The 19,736-nt window shown below is 32.5% G+C and overlaps 1 long non-coding RNA gene across 1 annotated transcript; it reads right to left on the reverse strand.

Moving 5' to 3' along the window:
- Positions 1-490: 490 nt before the first annotated feature.
- On the reverse strand, positions 491-14,642 carry LOC131492932 (uncharacterized). The gene is made up of 3 exons (XR_009252354.1): positions 14,508-14,642; positions 7,371-7,452; positions 491-594 (listed from the first exon to the last, which is right to left on the reverse strand). It is a non-coding gene; the product is annotated as an uncharacterized LOC131492932 (long non-coding RNA).
- Positions 14,643-19,736: the final 5,094 nt, after the last annotated feature.

Raw genomic sequence — 19,736 nt, forward strand, 5'->3', positions numbered from 1 at the left:
GCTTGACCAGCTTAAAACCAATGTTCCATCCACTATGCTACCACCATAGAATCTGACTGAAATATAAATCTGACCATGACACACATACTTTCTTAAATATTTGACAGAAATGCCAACACTTCTCCAAAATTATAATCTTCTGCCTTATCTAAACCCATCCTACCCACTGTTTCTCATCTTTACTACCCCCCACTTGTACTTTAACTTTTAGTAACATGGATAGTCATGTAGTTCCTTGGTACATACCATATTATGTATGTGAATATTATACCATATTTCACATCTCAGCAACCTGGAATGCTTAAATTACAATGTAGGCATTACTTTTTTCCTAATATCTGTTTAATTACCATTTACCTATCTTTCAAGAGTATACAAGTACACATTCTCAGCCTTGAGAATGTGTGAGTATACAAGAACCCTCAGCCTTGAGGCTAGGTTGGTTAGCTCTTTAGCCTCTCTAATAGTTCCTTGTGCGTACCTGTAATAGTTTGCCATAGTCTTGAAAACTTTATCTCTTTCTGATACTTCCACTTAGATGTTTGTTACTCAAAGGTACATAATCTTTCTTATTCGCAGTACTTAGCATAGTGCCTGGCAAAGGGAATGGGTTTTATAAATATTTGTGAACAAAATCCAACTGATTCTGGCTGACAAAAATGCAAATTATAGCTTATTTTTCTCTATGTAAATTTGCATATATTCTTTTACATCAATCCAATTTTTTCACATCAATTCAATGAACATAAGCCCAATGACTATGAACTTCGTTTGTAAAATGGAAAGGATGGACAGATGTACAGCTCCATGAGCCCAATTATCTTTTGCCTCTGAGGGGAAAGCAAGCTGTCAAAAAGGGGCATTCAATGCCCTCTGTTGTTTGCACTGGGTTAGAGAAAATAACTAATTTCTTCATACGTAAGATCAAAACTGCACTATGTCACTGTGTCACCATGTCACTGTACTCATGTGTGTCTCTTGGCTTTTATCATTTCCCCCAAAATTCATTGCCAGGAGGCACTAAGATAATGCACAGATGGTGCCTACTATATGCACTGCAGCCTGACCTATGTTCCTTTTGAGGATTATTGCTAGGGTCATTTTGAAGAGGATTGATGACTTTCTTATGAAGACAGAGCTGCTGTCTTTAAAGAGGTATTTACAAGGCAGAACATAGAACTGCATTGTATTTATTATCTGTGTTTTATTATATTAACAATTAATTAAAAATAATAAGTTGTGGGAAATCAATACCAAGTTTATTAGTGACATCATATTGATAACAATTTGTCAGTTTCTGAATCACTTTGTATTAATGATAAAAGAAGAAAAGAGCATCACCACAAATATACTTGAAGTCGCCTCTATATCACTTGGATTTGGTATTCGTGTTGTTGACTCCTTAAAGATTAAGAACTTGGATGAATCATAACAGAATGGATAAAATTATCAATTAATAAAAATCTTTAAGATTAAAAAATTAGATAAACTAACTCCATATAGAGAATTTCACAGACAACATGTCTCTTAAATAAATTTGTCATTAAGAATATTTAGTGCAGGGGCATGTGGGTGGCTCAGTGCATTAGGCATCTAACTCTTGATTTCAGCTCAGGTCATGATCTTGGCTCAGGTCATTATCTCAGGGTAGTGCAATCCAGACCTGCATCGGGCTCCCAGCTGAGTGTGGAACCTGATTGGGATTCTTTCTCTCCCTTTCTATGTGCCCCTTCCCCATTCATGCTCTTGTACTTTCTCTCAAAATAAATGACATTTTTTAAAAAGAATATTTAGTTCATATAATAGGGAAAAATCTGTTATAGAATGGCCAACAGGACGGGTAGGGAATTCCAGTCCCTGCCGGAAGACTCCCCTTCCAGGTTTTTCTTCCCACCCTGCTTGCTGCTGGTACCAAATTATTACTAATGCAGAATGCGGAAGTAACAGACTATAAATTGTCCCCTCTGCGTATGCTCCGGACTCAGACCTCTGGAGACTTATCTCCTCTGAGCCCACCAGTGTAAAATAAACCTCCTGCCTTCCAAGATCTCCACGTGTTGCTTGTTTCTTCTGCCAGATGAACATACTTTCCTTGATTTATTTAATCATTCAATACATGTTTGAGTACTTAAATATAGAACTAATATAGGCACTGAAAATATACTGATTTTTCAAAAATAAAAAATCTCCATAAATTTGATAGAAAAAGAAATTAAAATTAACAATGTGCAAACATACCATTAAAGTCAAAATTAAGGATATACAATAATTGTAAAAATTTTATTAGATATCCCAGATAATGTAATAAGAAAAGAAATGAATTATAAATTAGGGAAAAACAAGAGCTAGTGCTCTTATTTGTAAATGGTATGTTTGTTTACAGAGAAAGTCAACAGAACTAATCCTCAATAAAAAACACTTCTAACTAAAAAAAGGGTTCAGAAAATTTGACTTTGTATTAGCTCTACATGTGCAAAGCAATAGCTTTCTACCCACCAGGAAAATATATTTTTGTTTATAAAATAATCCAGACCATTTGGGGCACCTGGGTGGCTCAGTCAGTTAAGCATCTGACTTTGGCTCAGGTCATGATCTCAGGGCTTATGAGTTCCAGACCCACATCGGGCTCTGTGCTGACAGCTCAGAGCCTGGAACCTTTTCAGATTCTGTGTCTTTCTCTCTCTCTCTGCCCCTCCCCTGCTCACACTCTGTCTCTCTCTGTCTCTCAAAAATAAATTTAAAAAAACCATTAACAATACAATACAATACAATAAAATAAAAGAATAAAATAATCCAGACCATTTGACAACAGAAAGGTAAAGGATATGTGTGTGTGTGTGTGTGTGTCCGTGTGTGTGTGTGTGTATTAATGGCTACTACTATGTATACTAACATTAAAGTAAAATGTTTGCACATCTAAGAGATGACATATTTTGAACAGGACAAAGCAATTCTTTCATTATGCAGTAGGAGAAAAAAATAATCATTGTGTGGTCATCTAGTCTGAAAAAAAATCAAGGAGTATATCTATCCCAAACAAGCATATCTATAAAGTGGACATCAACATTTTCTTATTCTTAGTGTGTTTCAAAGTACATTTGAAAGATGGTAATCCATTACAAATAGGTTTTCAATTTGTGGCATGACAACTTAGATTGTTTTTACATTATGATAATTTTTTTTTTTTTACCAACAGGTCTTATTTGTTACACCAATCCATTCAACTTTTAAATAACTGTATGTGTGTGTGTGTGTGTGTGTGTGTGCATGTGTATGTATATATATGTGTATATATGTGTATATATGTATATATACATATGTATATATATGTATATATACACATATATATATATATACACACATATATAGGTACATATATATATACACACACACACATATATAGGTTTTTCTTTTTTATAAATCTTATAAATGTGCACATTCCTAAGAATAGTCTTGGCAGTTTTCACTAGCTCTTTGGATTTTAATCTCATGATGTTCTTTCCTCTGATGTCCATCTGTTAGAGCAGAGTTCAGTATTGTTGCTATCCTACCCACATACAGAGACAATACAATCCTTGAACAGCTTTCTTATATTGTTGTCTGTGTTTTATTACACTTCAAGGAATATGGATTAGAATGAAAATCTAAAAGTTTGTAGTGACATAAGATATTAATAAAAAGAAGTCTTGTTGGGCATATTACTCATAGGATTCTTTTTTTTTTTTAATTCTTTTTTAGATGCTCACAAAATTGTCTATTTACAGAAGTGGTGATTTAAGAAGTTGAACTGCCATTGGAAAAAATGTTCCTGTCTAGGAAAGAGTGTAAGAGCTTGACATATTCATTTATTTCAAACTTGAAAACTGTTTGTACTTGGTCAAGACTAAAAAAGATAAAAATAATTCTGAACATGGCTTTCACATTTTAGGACTACTCACACATAGTAACAATGAATAGTACAAACAAACAGGGTCTGATCTATGACATTATGTTCAATAACTTAGCAGCATATACATTCTTAAGAAGCAGAATAAATTCTTTCTTCAGTACACTAAATTTTAGTTATTGCTAATCCGTGCCTATCATTTTGTTAACAGCTGTAGAAACATTAGAGTCTCTGCCCATACAGTATTTGTTTCTTTCTTTCTTTTTTTTTTTTATTGGAAGAGGAGGAGAGGGTAAAGAAATGAACAAATAAAATGTGCAATTTAAAAAATTATTATAGTTGTGCAATACAGGAAACTGTAACAAGGTATAAAAGATGATTCTTAGATCATAGAGGGTTCTGAGAAGTGTACTCTGAGAAAGGCATGAAGGAAGGGACTGTTTTATGAAAGGAGAGCACATATGAAAAGGCAGTGCCACACTGTTAATAAAAAAGAACTCGGTGTTTTTTGATGTGCCTAAATATCGTGAATTTCATCATTACATGTTTTTCAGATGGGTGTGAAATTTGTTGTTACTCCTTGATCATATTATGCCCACTTTATTCCAAAATACATGATAGTACAATTAATTGACTTTTGAATAATAGTTTATTATGAGAATGACTAGGTTCTTTTTTCTCTTGTTATTGAAAATAAACCATAAATGCCTCAAATGACTTTCCTAAATCTATAATATCACCATTCTGCTATCATAGTTTTGTTTGTGTGTGTGTGTGTGTGTGTGTGTGTGTGTGTGTGTTTTGCATAATGCATTATATATGCTTTCACACTTTAAATGCAAGTAGCCCATAGAGGATATGCCTTGTGGGGATACAGTGCTGAAATAACTTAAACTGAAACTCTAAAGAAAAAAGATATTCCACATGGTGATATTGGGTTGAGAAGATGAAGAATTAAAGAAAATATTTCACATATAAGTGAAATCATAAGGTATTTGTCTTTATCTGACTTATTTTCTTAGGATAAAACAACAACAAAAACAACAAAAAGAGAGAAACAAACTCCTAAATATAGAGAATAAACCAGTGGCTTCAGAAGGAAATAGGCAAAATAGATGAAAAGGACTAATAGGTACAAACTTCCATTTATAAAATAAGTCATAAAGATGAAACATACAGCATAGGGAGTATAGTCAATAATATAATAACTTCGTATGGTGATAGGTGGCAACTACTTATCATGGTGTGTAATTGATAATGTATGTTATTATTGAATTGTGAATCATTACATTATATACCTGAATCATTTATATTATATATTATGTTATATTATATTAATTATATTTATTACATTTTGTCAACTATACATCAATTTAAAAATTTAAAAATACAAAAAGGTGAAGGAAAGGGTAGGCAACTTTAGAGAAAAGATTTTTCTGCTTGAGTGAATATAAGATAGTTTTTTATTTGCTTCAGTAACTTAGAATATTATTCTGGTAAAGGACAGATCTGGGAAAGTGAACAAGAAAGCATGCCAAATAGAACACATTATATTTATATATTTCAGAGACAACCAGCTTACTCAATGGAAAGCTAAGACATCTGAGACAATAAAGTGAAAATCTGAAACAGAATTGTCAGTGAATTGGAGTAAAAAAATAAGTGAGAAGAATGGGAAAATTAGAGATATATTAGTATTAGGTGTTTTCAGTTTCCATTTGTGATGGATACATTTTCAGTTGGGTGTATTTGTTTCAGAATATGTTTATTCAATTAAATAGATTTATAGTATTTTATGTTAGAATGCAAGAAATGACATGGCTATTTTCCCAGTACATGAATTCTAGCTGGCACCAGAGTTAGAAGGAGCCAGTGTAAGAGTAGAAGATTTTTCAGAATTCTTTTCCTTCTCTAGCCCTTATTAGCTGATCAGTTGAACATTCTAAACACCAAATTAAAGGCCTATTAGATTGTTGCTAGCAGGCAAAGGCATAAGTAATAATAGCAAATTGCCGTTTTCCCTTAACTCCCACATTTTGTCTCAGGGCAGGTTATTTCTTGGTCTAGGCATTCAGCATGATGATGGAGGCTCCTCTGATGGCTGGTAATATGAAATGCCTCTTAGTTCATAAACTGATGATTACTTGACAATTCTCTTCATTTACTTCTTGTTTTATTTATTTTTGAGACAGAGACAGCAAGCAGGGGAGGAGCAGAGAGACAGGGGGAGAGAGAATCCTGAGAAGGCTCTGTACTCTCAGTGCAGAGCCCAACACGGGGCTTGATCTCATGAACTGTGAGGTCATGACCTGAGCCTAAACCAGAGTCAGACACTTAACTGACTGAGCTACCCAGGCACCCTTTCATTTGCTTCTTCAAAGGGAGAATACAGTGTTGAGTCTGAATATGACATGTGATTTTAACAAGCAGGATGTTCAGACTGACAGAACATATAAGAGATAAAGAAAATCAGCTAATGGAATTAATATAGGAGCCCAGCAAGATAGCATGCTATACAATCAACATACAAAATGAATAGTTGCCATTTATCAGAAATAATGAGATAGCATGTCTCGTGGATAAATACTTGGTTCATAGACAGCAAAAAAACAATACCACACCTAGGGAAAAGGTTACCAAGATATGTGTGAAATCTTTATGAAGGAAGTGGTGACAGTTTATTTAAGAAAAAAAAAAAGCTCTAAAAACATGCTTAGAAATACTATACTAATGAATGGAAAGACAGAGTATCCTAAAGATTTCAGTTCTCTAAATCTGGTAATAGAAGCATAATAAGTAACCAGGATAATATTAATGGTAGAGTACAAAAAATAATAATATAGTATCACAAAAAAGATATATACATATAGTACATTAATACATAATGAAGTTATCTTAAATTAGTAGATACAAAGTACAGTTTAATGGCATTATGGATATTATGAAGAATTAATATCTATAAAGTATATATGTTAATCCATATCTATCTATCTATATTTTAATGAATAAATAAGAGAAGAAAAAAACATTTTTGACTTAGATTATTAAATTTTCATACACAAGATTACAACATGAGGGGTGCCTGGCTGGCTCAGTCAGTAGAACATGCAACTCTTAATCTTGGGATTGTGAGTTTGAGCTCCATGTTAGGTGTAGAAATTACTTAAAAATAAAATCTTTAAAAAAAAAAGATTATAACATGAAAAAAGAAGCAACATACCAAAAAAATTTGCCATATATATATGTATATGTATATATATGTATGTATGTATGTACATACATACATATATATACATACTTACATGATAATATAAATATGCATTGTCTATCATCTATTATCTATCTATCTATCATATCATGAGGTAAATTACATCAAAATTTAAGAAAATAAGAGTCATCATATAAGGTTGCTTGGGTTGTATTTTGTATAAGTGTGCTTACTGAGTGGCAAAGGGGACTGAATGCCAGTCTACATTGTACTCACCAAACAGCATGAGGTTGTATCTACTTGGAAGAAGACTTTATTTTCTATCTTCAACAAGGGTACTCAGTGGCTTATCATGGTCCTGATGAAGACAGGGTATGACCAGGTAGTTCACACAAAAATAATAAAGAATAGAACAACTTAAATGATTTAAAATATGTAATATTGGTATGGGTAAAAAGAAATGAGTACCCTCTTTGCAATGTCAAAGTATGAACAAGTATAGAATTTTTGGAATACATCTGTCAAAATGAAAAATATGTTTAAGTATTAAGTCAGCGATTATACTTCTAAATATCTATTATACAGATGCAAAAATATACAAAGATTCATGAGCAAAGATTTTAGTTGCAGCCTGGTTTCTAAAAATAAAGTAGTAAAACAATCAAGTTTTCATCAATGTAATATTGCATAATTATTATTATTATTTTAATTTTTATTTATTTTTGAGAGAGACAGAGACAGAGACAGAGCCAGAGTGAGAGAAGGGAAAGGCCTGAGAGAGACGGAGACACAGAATCTGAACCAGGCTCCAGGCTCCAAGCTGTCAGCACAGGGCCTGATGTGGGGCTCAAACTCACGAATGGTGAGATCATGACCTGAGCCGAAGTGGGCTGCTTAACTAACTGAGCCACACAGGCGCCCCAAATTACTTTAAATTCATTTCATACAATTGTATGCACATAAAATTGTAAATAAATGTAAACAAATTTATTATGTAGGTAAATGTCCATAAATCTTTGTTTATGGGTATAAGAAATCTCTATGCATTTTTCTATGTAAAAACAAAAACAAGTTGTACCTAGTAATAAAGTTACCAAGCTACCAAATAAATAAAATCTGTGAAGTTTATACAGGTAATTGTAGTGGTACATTTGTTTGCAATTTAAATAGGAGTCCATGGTAGACTTCATCAAGAAGTTGGAATTTGAGCAAATACTTGAAAAACAATAGGTTGACCGTAGATATATCTAGTAAAAGATTTTTCTGCTGCTGGAAAGAATAAGTCCATATGCAATGAAACAAGCATGCACATGCCTAGCTGTGCAGAAGATGGGAAAAGGATGTGGCTAGAGCAGACTGAGTAAAAGAAAGGAAGTTTAGCAAGAGATAAGATCAGAATTGAAATAAAAATAGGACTTCTACAACTTCACAAGTTGTTAAGAATAAGGTGGCAGCATAATTTATTGTCTAAAACTAGATATTTGTGAAATGAAGGTGACCAAAATAATGAAAAGTAAATAATGTGGGAAATATTTATATATTGATAAATTGGTCTGATTATAAAATGGCTTATTTAAAAAATTAAGGGAATAAGTTATATCTTTAAATAAGACACTTATAAATTGTAGTTACTTTACATTAATATGTAAATATACATTAAATAGGCAGCAATAACTGAAGAGTTTTGAGATGAAGAATGTCATGATATAATTAACTTTCACATAACTGTATGGCTAGTGTATCGAGAATACACAGTAGGACCAAGAGCAGAAAGTAGGACATCAGGTAGGAGGTCATGACAATTTTCCAGGAGAGAGAAGATGGGGGGGTTGTACCCAGATTTAGAATGATCATACCTTGGTAAATTTTTTTTGAAATGAAAATAAATTAAAATAAATCAAATGTAAGTGGGGGGTATATACAGAGGTAGGGTTGAAAATTCTTAAATTTCCAAAAGCAGACATGCAAAACTATTAACAGACTTTGCTTCTGGAGAAAGCAACAAAACATCCACTCAATAATTAGAATCTAAGAGTTTCCATTTGGATTTTATATTGAGGTGGGGTTTTTTTTTTGAAGATTCCATTTTTTAGAGCAGTTTTAGATTCACAGCAAAATTGAGATGAAGGTAAAAAGATTTCTGATATATTCCCTGTCCTCTATAAGTGCATAGTCTTGAAAATAAGTTGACACATCATAATTCCCCAAAGTCCATAGATTACCTTGAGGTTCACTCTTGGTATTGCACTTTCCTTGTTTTGAACAAATGTATAATGACATGTATCCATAATTATAATATCATACAGAGTATTTTCACTTCCTTAAAAATCTCCTATCCCCCACTATTCTTGCCCTCACCCCTAACTTCTGATAAGCTCTGACTTTTTTCTGTCTCCATATTTTTGTCTTTTCCAGAATGTTATATAGTTAGAATCATACAGTATGTAGACTTTTCAGATTGTTTCTTTCACTTAGTAATATGCATTTAAGCTTCCTGTGTGTCTTTTCATAGCTGGGTAGTTCATTTCTTTTTAGTGGAGAATAATATTTCATTGGGTGTACCGCAGTTTATCCAAACACCTACTAAAGGATACCTTGATTGTGTCCAAGTGTTAGCAATTTATAAATAAACATGTTATAAACATACATATGCAGATTCCTTTGTGGACATAAATTTTCAGCTCCTTTGAGTAAATTGCATGGAGCACAATAGCTGGATAGTATGGTAACAGTGTATTTAGTTTTCTAAGAAACTCCCAAAGTATCTTCCATAGTGTCTGTACCATTTTGCATTTGCACCAGCAATTCATGACAGTTTCTGTTGCTCCAAATCCTTGTCAGTATTTGGTGCTGTCACTGTCCTGCATTTTGGCCATTCTAATACTTATATAGTGGTATCTTATTATTGTTTTAATCTGCATTTTACTGAAGACATATGATGTGGAGTATCTTTGAATATGCTTATTTTCCATCTATATATCTTCCTTGGTAAGGTATTTCTTAAGGTATTTGGACCTTTTTTCCATTCAATTCTTTGTTTTCTTATTGCTGAGTTTTACAAAGCTCTTTTTATATTTTGGATAACAGTCCTTTATCAGATGTACGTTTCACAAATATGTTCTCCCAGTCTGTGGCTTGTCTTATCATCCTCTTGAAATTGTCTTTTGCAGATCATTAGGTTTTTTTTAATTGTAATAAAGCCCAGCTTATCAGTTATCTTAACATGGGTCATGTTTTGGGTGTTTAAAAAGTTATCTCCATACTGATGTCATCTAGGTTTTTTTCCTGTAATCTTGTAGAAGTTTTATAGTTTTATAGTTTTGTGTTTTACATTTAGTTCTACAATCCATTTTTAGTTCATTTTTATGAAGAGTGTAAGTTCTGTTGTTAGATTCCCCCCTCCCTTTTTTTTGCATGTGGATGTCCAGTTATTCCAGCACCATTTGTTGAGGAAACTATCTTTGTGTTCCTTTGCTCCTTTGTCAAAGCTCTATTGATTTAATTTATGGGACTTGATTTCTGGACATTATATTCTGTTCCATTCATCAATTTATCTATTCTGTCTCCAATACTATGTTGTCTTGATTACTATAGTTTTATAGTGAGTCTTAAGTACGGCAGTGTCAGTCTTCCAACTCTGTTCTTCTCCAACATTGTGTTGATTATTCTAGGCCTTTTGCATTTACAAATAATCTTTATATCAGTTTGTCATTATCCACAAAATAATATACTAGATAAAATTTTGGAATGGATAGACTAGATTTTGATTGGGATTACACTGAATCTATAGATCAAGATGGGTATAACTGACATTTGATAATATCAAGTCTTCCTTTCCATGAATATAAAATATATGTCCATTTCTTCAGGTTTTCTTTGACTTTGTTTATCAGATCTTTGTAGTTTTCCCCATATGGTTCTTGTACAAATTTCATTAGATTTATACCTAAGTATTTCTTTTTCTTGGGTGCTAGTGTAAATGGTATTAAATTTTTATTGGTATGTCAAATCCCATTCATTTATTATTGGTATGTAGGAAAGTAATTGATCTTGTACATTATTTTTGTATTTTATAACCTTGCTATGAATGCTTAGTAGGTCCAGGAGATGTTTTTTGTCAATTCATTTGAATTTTCTATGTGGGTAATCATGCCATCTATGAACAAAGACAGTTTTCTCTCTTTATTTCCAATTTGCATAACTTTTAATTCCTTTTCTTTTATTATTGCATTAGTAAGGACTTCCAATTCAGTGTTAAAATGGAATACTGGAGAGGAAAGCCTTTACTTATATTTGATCTCAGGGGGAAAGCTCCAAGTTTCTCTATTAAGTATAATATTAACTGTAGGTTCTCTGTAGATAGTCTTTATAAAGTTGAGAATGTTCTCCTCTATTCCTAGTTTACTAAGAGATTTTATCACGAATGGGTGCTATACTGAGTTTTATGTAGGAGAAACCAATATATGAAATCAAAATAGAAGCTTGTGGTGATTATATTTGATACCAACTATTTTTTTTGCCAACCATTTCTATGTCCTTTATAAGAGGAATATACTTTTCCACCCTATTCTGGACCTGACCAAAGGTGAGTGAGCATTATATATGACATAATCAAGCACAGGTTTTAAAATTGCATGATTTGGGTCCTACTCTTTTTCTTTATGTTTCTATCATGTCCTGTAAATGGAAGCCACACTTTCAACTTGGGTTGTGAATAAAAACACATGGTGAGGAAATATGAAGCAACATCTTACCCTATAAGAGAATCTATTGAGTTTATTGCTATTGTTCCTGAACCTCTTGACAAGAGTCAGTAGCATATCCTAGATTTCTTAAATTGAGAAAAGAAAAATGAGATATGGCAAGTAAAGATTATTGATGATTCTGATGACTATCTACATAAGGAAGTGTTAGAATCATCTCTCCTCTTATAGAGATAATCTGGTACTTAATTTGACAACATAAAACTTATTCTGGCTGCATACACAGAAAATCTAGGAAATGGAAATGTTCCTCTCAATTTTATAAAAAATAAAAATGGTTTTTACAGAACATGAAAAGACACTTAGCTTTGTTATGCCTTAGGAAATTTCCTAGATCTATTTCTCAAATATGGGAGATTAAAAAGCAAATAAAGGATATGAAAATGTTAGCTCTTAGATTACTTTAAAAATGTACATATTTTGCCAAATTCAATTCATTTTTCAAAGGTCATCTATCCTAGTACTTAAATAATTTGACTTTTTTTATTTGCTTTTGTCTATCTTAGATGATAAAAATACCTATCTATTAATTAGGGTATGTCAGCTATTATTACAGGAAAGAGACAGAGATTAATTTCCTTTACCTTAGAAAACAAATAGAAGATAGTATTTCTCTTACGAATACTGCATAAATATATAAATTATTTTATTGATTTATTGATTTTTCCAGTTATTATTTTCAGAAAACATTATTAAATGAGTCTGCTATTGGAAACATAAAAAAAAAATTGTTCCAGAACTTAAATATCAGAAAAGCAAAGATCAATAAGAGAAATGAATTCATTTTAAAAATCAGACATGAATCTGAGATATAAGCTCTAAAAAAAATTAAATTCCCTAGAGCTTCCCATCAGCCAGCTACGACAGGTTTGAAGGTCATTGTTGCTGGCTGTTTGGCTAACTTTCAACTCAATTTGAGCCCTGATCAGTGATTCAAAACTGACCCACACAGATGGGCAACCATGTGGTGCCCCAGTGCATATTAAACAGAAGATTCCCCTACTCTGAAAAGGAAGAGATCAGATGTTTAAAAATAAACTGTGTGAGGACAAAATGTAGAAGGCTTGAATGGTGTGCCAAACAATTTTGAGACACTTTGCGTATTGCCTCTTCATTCTGTGGTGACTTTTTGCCTATAGGGAATCTAGATCCTATGTAAGTCATCTTCCCATGTGTGAAAGGAAGCAATCAAGAAATACACATTTGGTTCAAATGATTTGCAGACATTTTAGCTTTAGAGAATATAAGACATCCTAACTTTCTATTTTATTGGTTCTCTATAGTAAAAAAATATATATATAGTTAATTTTTAATTACACATTTATTTCGTGCCTGATCTTAGGTCTTGGTATCTTGAGGTATGATGAACTGGAAGTATGAAGTAATCAAATTATAAATGTACATGATTTTGAGGCTTCTATTTCATTTTGAATCCAAATCTAAGTGATATCTACATTGGTTTAAATACTATTACCTTTTCTATTGTCTAATTACAGATGTCTGAAAATGGTATCTATTTTCTCAATATGCTTTGGTAAAAATAATTATACGTAGGCTAAAAAATAATGGAGATGACAAATATACAATATAGTAAAAAGTTACTTGAATATAGTCTATTCTCATACATTCTTTATTTCCTTAATAGATTCATTTTTAAGAAAAGATATAACTGGAATAATTTCATGACTAGCCCAAATTACCCAATAAAGCAAAAAAAAAAAAAAAAAAAAGATTCTCATGCCTTCACAGTATGAAAGCAAATATAATAAAAGAAATATTGAGTTTCTGATTTGAAAAACTGAACAATGGTTATCTGATTCTTAGATTCTGACAATCCTTTGCACTTAATCAAAACTTCCATTAAGTGTCTTATTTTGATAATTTAAGTGAACTCTAGAAACCAACTTCACTCTTCATTATATAACCAAATGAACTTTATCAAATCTTTGCCTCCTTTTTAATCATTGCTTTGCAACAAAGAACTACAATAGCATTCTTTTACAGCTATTTTTAATATTTCTACTACTGATATATAAGGACTGTGATTTATATTCCCCTTAAATTCACAACTTTCTCTCTAGTTTTATATTTCTCATTTCATAAAGTTTTAAAAATCATATTCTCAAATTAAATATGAATAATCAGAGCTTGTTTTATCCTTTGAGAACTTTCCCTTTGTGGATCATTTGAATTGGTATCTTGTGGTTACATCCAACTAAGAATCACTCAGACATTTTCAGACACATCCTGTCATATTTATCTCCAAAGCACAAGCAAGAACAACAACCACTGACAGTTCTGAATGGGCCTGGAATTGTAACATAAACTTTACTTATGTTATCTTTTATGTTAATACTCACAAGGATCCTGTTGTATGCTATGATGGCATCCTCTATTTCCCTTTTCTCTTTAAAAGTATACACAGTAAAACCTTGGTTTGCCAGCATAATTAGTTCTAGAAACGTGCTTGTAATCCAAAGTACTTGTACATCAAAGTGAATTTTCCCATAAGAAATAATGGAAACTCAGAAGATTCACACCACAAACCAAAAATATTCATATAAAAGTGATTACAATACTGTAATACAATACAAAATAGTAAGGGCAATACAAAATATAAAGAAAATTAAACAAATTAACTTGCACTTACCTTTGAAAAACTTGGTTAGTGTGAGGGAGACGAGAGAGGAGGGTTATTGTGTAGGATGACTTTCACTATCACTAATGGAATCAATGATGTATTTTGGCTCGAGGGAGTCCTTTTCTTTTTGTACAAATTTATCCAATGACCTAGAATGAAGCAAAGCATTCCTAAGCTTACTCTTGTATGGGAAAGCAAATGACTGTCCATAGGCGCTTGGAAGTGACAAAAAATACACTAGTGCCAGTTGTGGGCACCTTCCAATGTTCTGAAAAATCACTGATTTCTGCCAAACCCCACGGCCTGAGACTAAGCATCTGAGCATGGGAGATGATCACCCACATCCCACAGTGAGAGAGACAGAGAGAGAAGAACCATTGGCTCAGTTGTGATCATGTAATACTTGGCATCGTATACTAGTTAAAATTTGTAAGCTACATGTTAAAGACGCTCTGGACATGCATTTGCCTTTTTTAAAGGGAAAATCCATAATAATATGCCTGTCCCATAGCATTTGGTCAATAAGCATTTGCCAAACAAACAAATTAATGATTTGAAGAGGAAGATGTTATTGTTAAAAATGAAGAATCTGAGGCTAACCAAGTGTAGTAATTTGCCTGCCATCACATAGCTAACAAAAAGCAGATCTGGGAATCTATGAAGTCCATGTATATGTCTATTCTACATGAATCTCAATAACTAGCCCTTAGTCTTACCATCATAGAAGCATATGCAGATACAGACCTTTTTTAACTAATGGCTTATCTACTCAATTACCAAACTTCTTTCTTTCTTTTGTTTTTGCAATTATTTTTTCATCTTCATTTTTCCTTTTTATGTCAATTTATCCAGTAAAAACTTTGTCTCAGTAGTCAGGTAACTGATTTTTTTTTGCATTATTTTTCTGACAATAGAGCCAAACACAAGCACTGGTCTTAATTTTCTAAAATATTTTTATTTTTTTATTACAACACAATTTTCTCATAAAGTGTCATTATACAGAGGCTCCAAATTGAATTCCATGTACGCTTAATGGTTTCCCTGAGATATGGTGAGGGGTAAGGCCTGGGGAGGCACAGCTGCATCTACCAACTTAAACAGAATAGATCTGCTTCTGTCAGTTTTATATATTGGGTTTTCCTCTGTGTTTTAATTTGAAGGAAGTATTCTGATATTGTCAATAATACAATAATACAGTAGTAACAATAGCAAACATATTTCATCTTACTTAACTAAGTACTTAATAATTCAAATTTCAAGCCAAAGACTACAAATTAACATCCTTAATCTCAATTATACTCCTATTTTAAAACACTTTAATTTTGTCCTGGGTACTATCCTCTGGCCCTTTGATAAACCACATTGTTATGGAGTTCCAATACCCTCAAAAATGAATAGTTATTACGAGCATAGTCAGGAGTTTGAAATGTCATAGAAGGTCTACATTTAAATCATATACATTCTTCAAATTTTAAGATCAGTAAATCTGAGCAGAGGTCATAATCTATCACTTAGCATAGCTCAAAAGCAAGGATCCCAAGCAATTCAACTTCCCTCTACTCACCCAACTTACGTTTTTCTTGAACTGAGGGTTTGGATTGTGTTGTTTGGTGATAGATGATATTAAAATGGATTCTCCAAGTCCTTGGTGCTCTTTTATGCCAATATGTGAAACTCTGATAAACTTGAAGAGTTATTTCGATTGTCCCCCAGCCTCCGCTTCCTTCTTTGTCCTTTGAAAAACAATATCGAGAGGGGTTAATATTCAGATTTTCTATAGGTGATGATAGTTGTTTATGTTGTTTGTTAATAATTAAAAAGTCTCCTTAAGAGTCTTTGGTTTGAATTTATTTCCTTTACTGGGCATGAATTATTTAGGTTGTCATTAAAGTGTGATATTTTTCAATTCAGTAGTCGATATCCAATTTAAGTAAAGAAAGCAATTGCCAGTAAATTATAATCTTTTTTCATTAAGATAAAAGCATGTCTGGTCTTGTGTTTCCATGTTTTTATTAAATTATTTTATAATATCAGGGTGGAAGAGAAGCTTATTAACTGAAGTGTTAATCACTTAAAATAATACTGGGGAAATTGTGCCACCTTGAGTTTCCCACTATTTTGGGATAAAATGCTCACAATTAGAAGCTTTCCTCCTGTGACTAAATCAAGGTATATAAAAATCATTGTTCTTAAGTTCATTTATCAGTGTTAAGACCTTTTCCAAATATACATTAGAAATTTCTAAGAAAAATATTTATTTTATCTTTCCTCACTTCTTCAGGAATCCCCTCAAAGATAAAGTATTTGAGGACACATTCTGACAGGAGAGTGCACACAGACTATTCTTATTATTGAATTAATTTGTCTCAATCCTCTTAGTTATTGAGAATCTAATGTGAACATTTTTTTTAGTCTTCTAACAAATAAAATGAAGAAAAAAAAACACATTGATCTTGAAACTGTGACTGTTTCAGAGCAAAGAGCTGTGGTACAAATCCTGCCTCTTGGATCTAGTGAGAGGTTCTATAAATTGCTATGTATGTAATATATCAACTTAAAGCTAGTTATTAATAAATATTAAAATGCTTTCAGGAGGCCAGGTCGTGACTTGAACCCAAATGAAGGGAAATAGTACCATATTTTTCCCTACTAGACTAGGCCACATGGATAATTCCACCAGATACACTTGGCTTTTATCCAATAAATTATGGATAGGATGGCTGAAAAATATCTTTCACAATTACTTGGAGTTTAAGCTTGACCTGCAGGACTTCATACATTTTTGGTGTCATTCTTACATCATCGATCTCTCCTTTTTATTCATACCTGTTTCATTCTCTTTTGTGAGAATCCTTAATTTTGGAGTTCTCTGGATTTTAGTCCTTGGTCTCTTCATTTCTCTGTCTGTTCTCAAATCTTTGGTAGTATCATCCAGTCACAGCACTTTAAATAACATCCCTTTGTTGATGATGCCCAAATTCCTATCTGTTCTCCAGATCCTCTTCCCATATACACTAGACTTTTATAACCAAATGACTGGTTGACTTGCCCACTTAGATGATTACTAGACATGTCCTATTGAGGGAAATTTCTGTCTCATAGCCCAGTAGCACATCACATTTTATAGTTTTCCTTTACTTATATTCATGATCCTTTCCTTTATCTAGAAAGGTCTTTGCACACATTTGTGTTTATTATCTACCCAAGTATCCTTTAATTAAAATGTTAATTTCACCCTCTCTTCAGTGCTTTTTCTGCAAGAGTAAGCAGAAGAAACCTTACCTGTTCTGAACTTCTTAGTCTTGTCTTTAGCATCCCTACATAAGGAAATCTCCCTACATTTGGGGGATAAACATCTCATCTTGGCATATGAGGTTTTGTTTTGATATGAAAAATTTATATATACTATCATGTTTATTTCAATTTGAGAAGAGGTAAATAAAACGTCATGATAAAAATATTTACATCTACAATTTAAGGATGATTTTCACTAGAACATGAGCTATTAAAAAACAACACTTAAGCTGGCATATAAAGCTTGCTCACATGAACATACAGTACGGTAGATGATGCTGGCTTCAATTTGCATCTTTAAGCAAAATAAAGCAGTTTCAATAATAATTACAACCCACTTTCCTGTGTGGGTTTTTGGAACAAATAAGCTAATTGTACATATAATAAACTTTGATATAGTAAATTTGGGGAAGGAAGATCAAGGAAAATTTTCATTGCCTAGATTGGCTAGAGTAGGTTTGGAGACGAAACAAAGGAAAAACAGCAAAAGCGGAGAAAATTTTTTAAAGATTCCTTTTTGTCACAGGCTGAAAACTGCTATATTTAGACAACACTGAACATTCAAAGCGGTTTCCGCTAGAACAACAATACCATGCTTTTGATATTCAAGGCTGACTAATCACAGCAAGTGTACAAAGGGAAATTACAAAACAAGTATGTAGGAGCATATTCTCACCCTTATTAAAAGTTAAAATCTGGTAATTGCGATTTTTATTGTATTTTTTGATTTTGACTTAATTATAAATTCACAATAAATTGCAAAAAAATCTGCAGGGCGATCCCATCCACCCTCCCCACCCCCACCATATTATCATCTGATATAACTCTAACGCAATACCAAAACTGGGAAGTTGACATTGGTATAAACCATAGAGATTATTCAGATTTCACAACTTTTATGTGCACTGATTTGTATACATGCATCTTTGTGTGTGTAGCTCTATGTGAGTTTATTATTTTATCACAAGTGCAGTTTCATTTCACCACCACCACTGTCAAGATTCTTAACTGCACCATCATCACAAGACCCCCTGTGCTAGGTTTTTATATCCATATCCTACCCTCCCTTTAATCCCTAACTTCTGCAATAACTAATTTGTTCTCCTTCTTTATAATTATTTCACAAATTTTAGACAAGTGAAATCATGCCTTCAGTATAATGTCCTCAAGATTCTTTGAAGTTATGTGTATGTATATAGTTCATTCTTTTTAATAGCTTAGTAGTATTTTGTTATAGATGCACACAGTTTGTTTAACCATACCCATTGAAGGATATTTGGGCATTTACAGTTTGGGGTTATTACAAATCAAGCTTTTATGAATATTAGTGTACAACTTTTTTGTGTAAAAATAGATCTTTATTTGTCTGATGCCCAATAGTGCAATTGCTGGGTCATTTGGTAAGTCCATTTTTAGTTCTAATCCATTTTCTAGGAATCCGTACTTACATGAAACTTCTGGAAAAATAGAAAATTTTAGGAATCTAGGGCAAGGTGAATACTCAATACCAAAAGAAAGATCAAATAAAAGGAAAAAATATACATAAATTATACCTCATCACAATTAAAAATCTGGGGGAAGATATTTGATAATAACATGTCTGATCAAGAACTTGCATATAAAATATTTAAAAAATTCTTTAATCAGCATTAAAAATATTTTCTTAACTCCTTGAACTACACAAGAGCTTTAATTGTAGGAGGAACGAGAGAAGAAGCCTAGAGTTTCTCCAGACAGTACGGAATATGAAAAGCACATGATACCATATTACCATAGCATGGGCTACCCTCTACCGAGTTTATGAGTGAACTTACCCATTTCCTTATTAGGCTGTGATCTGAATGAAGACATAAAAGTCTTTGAAAACTCAGCAAATAAAGCAAAGTAGAGTGGAAACAGAATAGATGCAGAATAAATAAACATTAAATTTATTGTCCTTTATTT

This window comes from Neofelis nebulosa, chromosome 2 (assembly GCF_028018385.1).
Source record: "Neofelis nebulosa isolate mNeoNeb1 chromosome 2, mNeoNeb1.pri, whole genome shotgun sequence".
Lineage (NCBI taxonomy): Eukaryota > Metazoa > Chordata > Mammalia > Carnivora > Felidae > Neofelis > Neofelis nebulosa.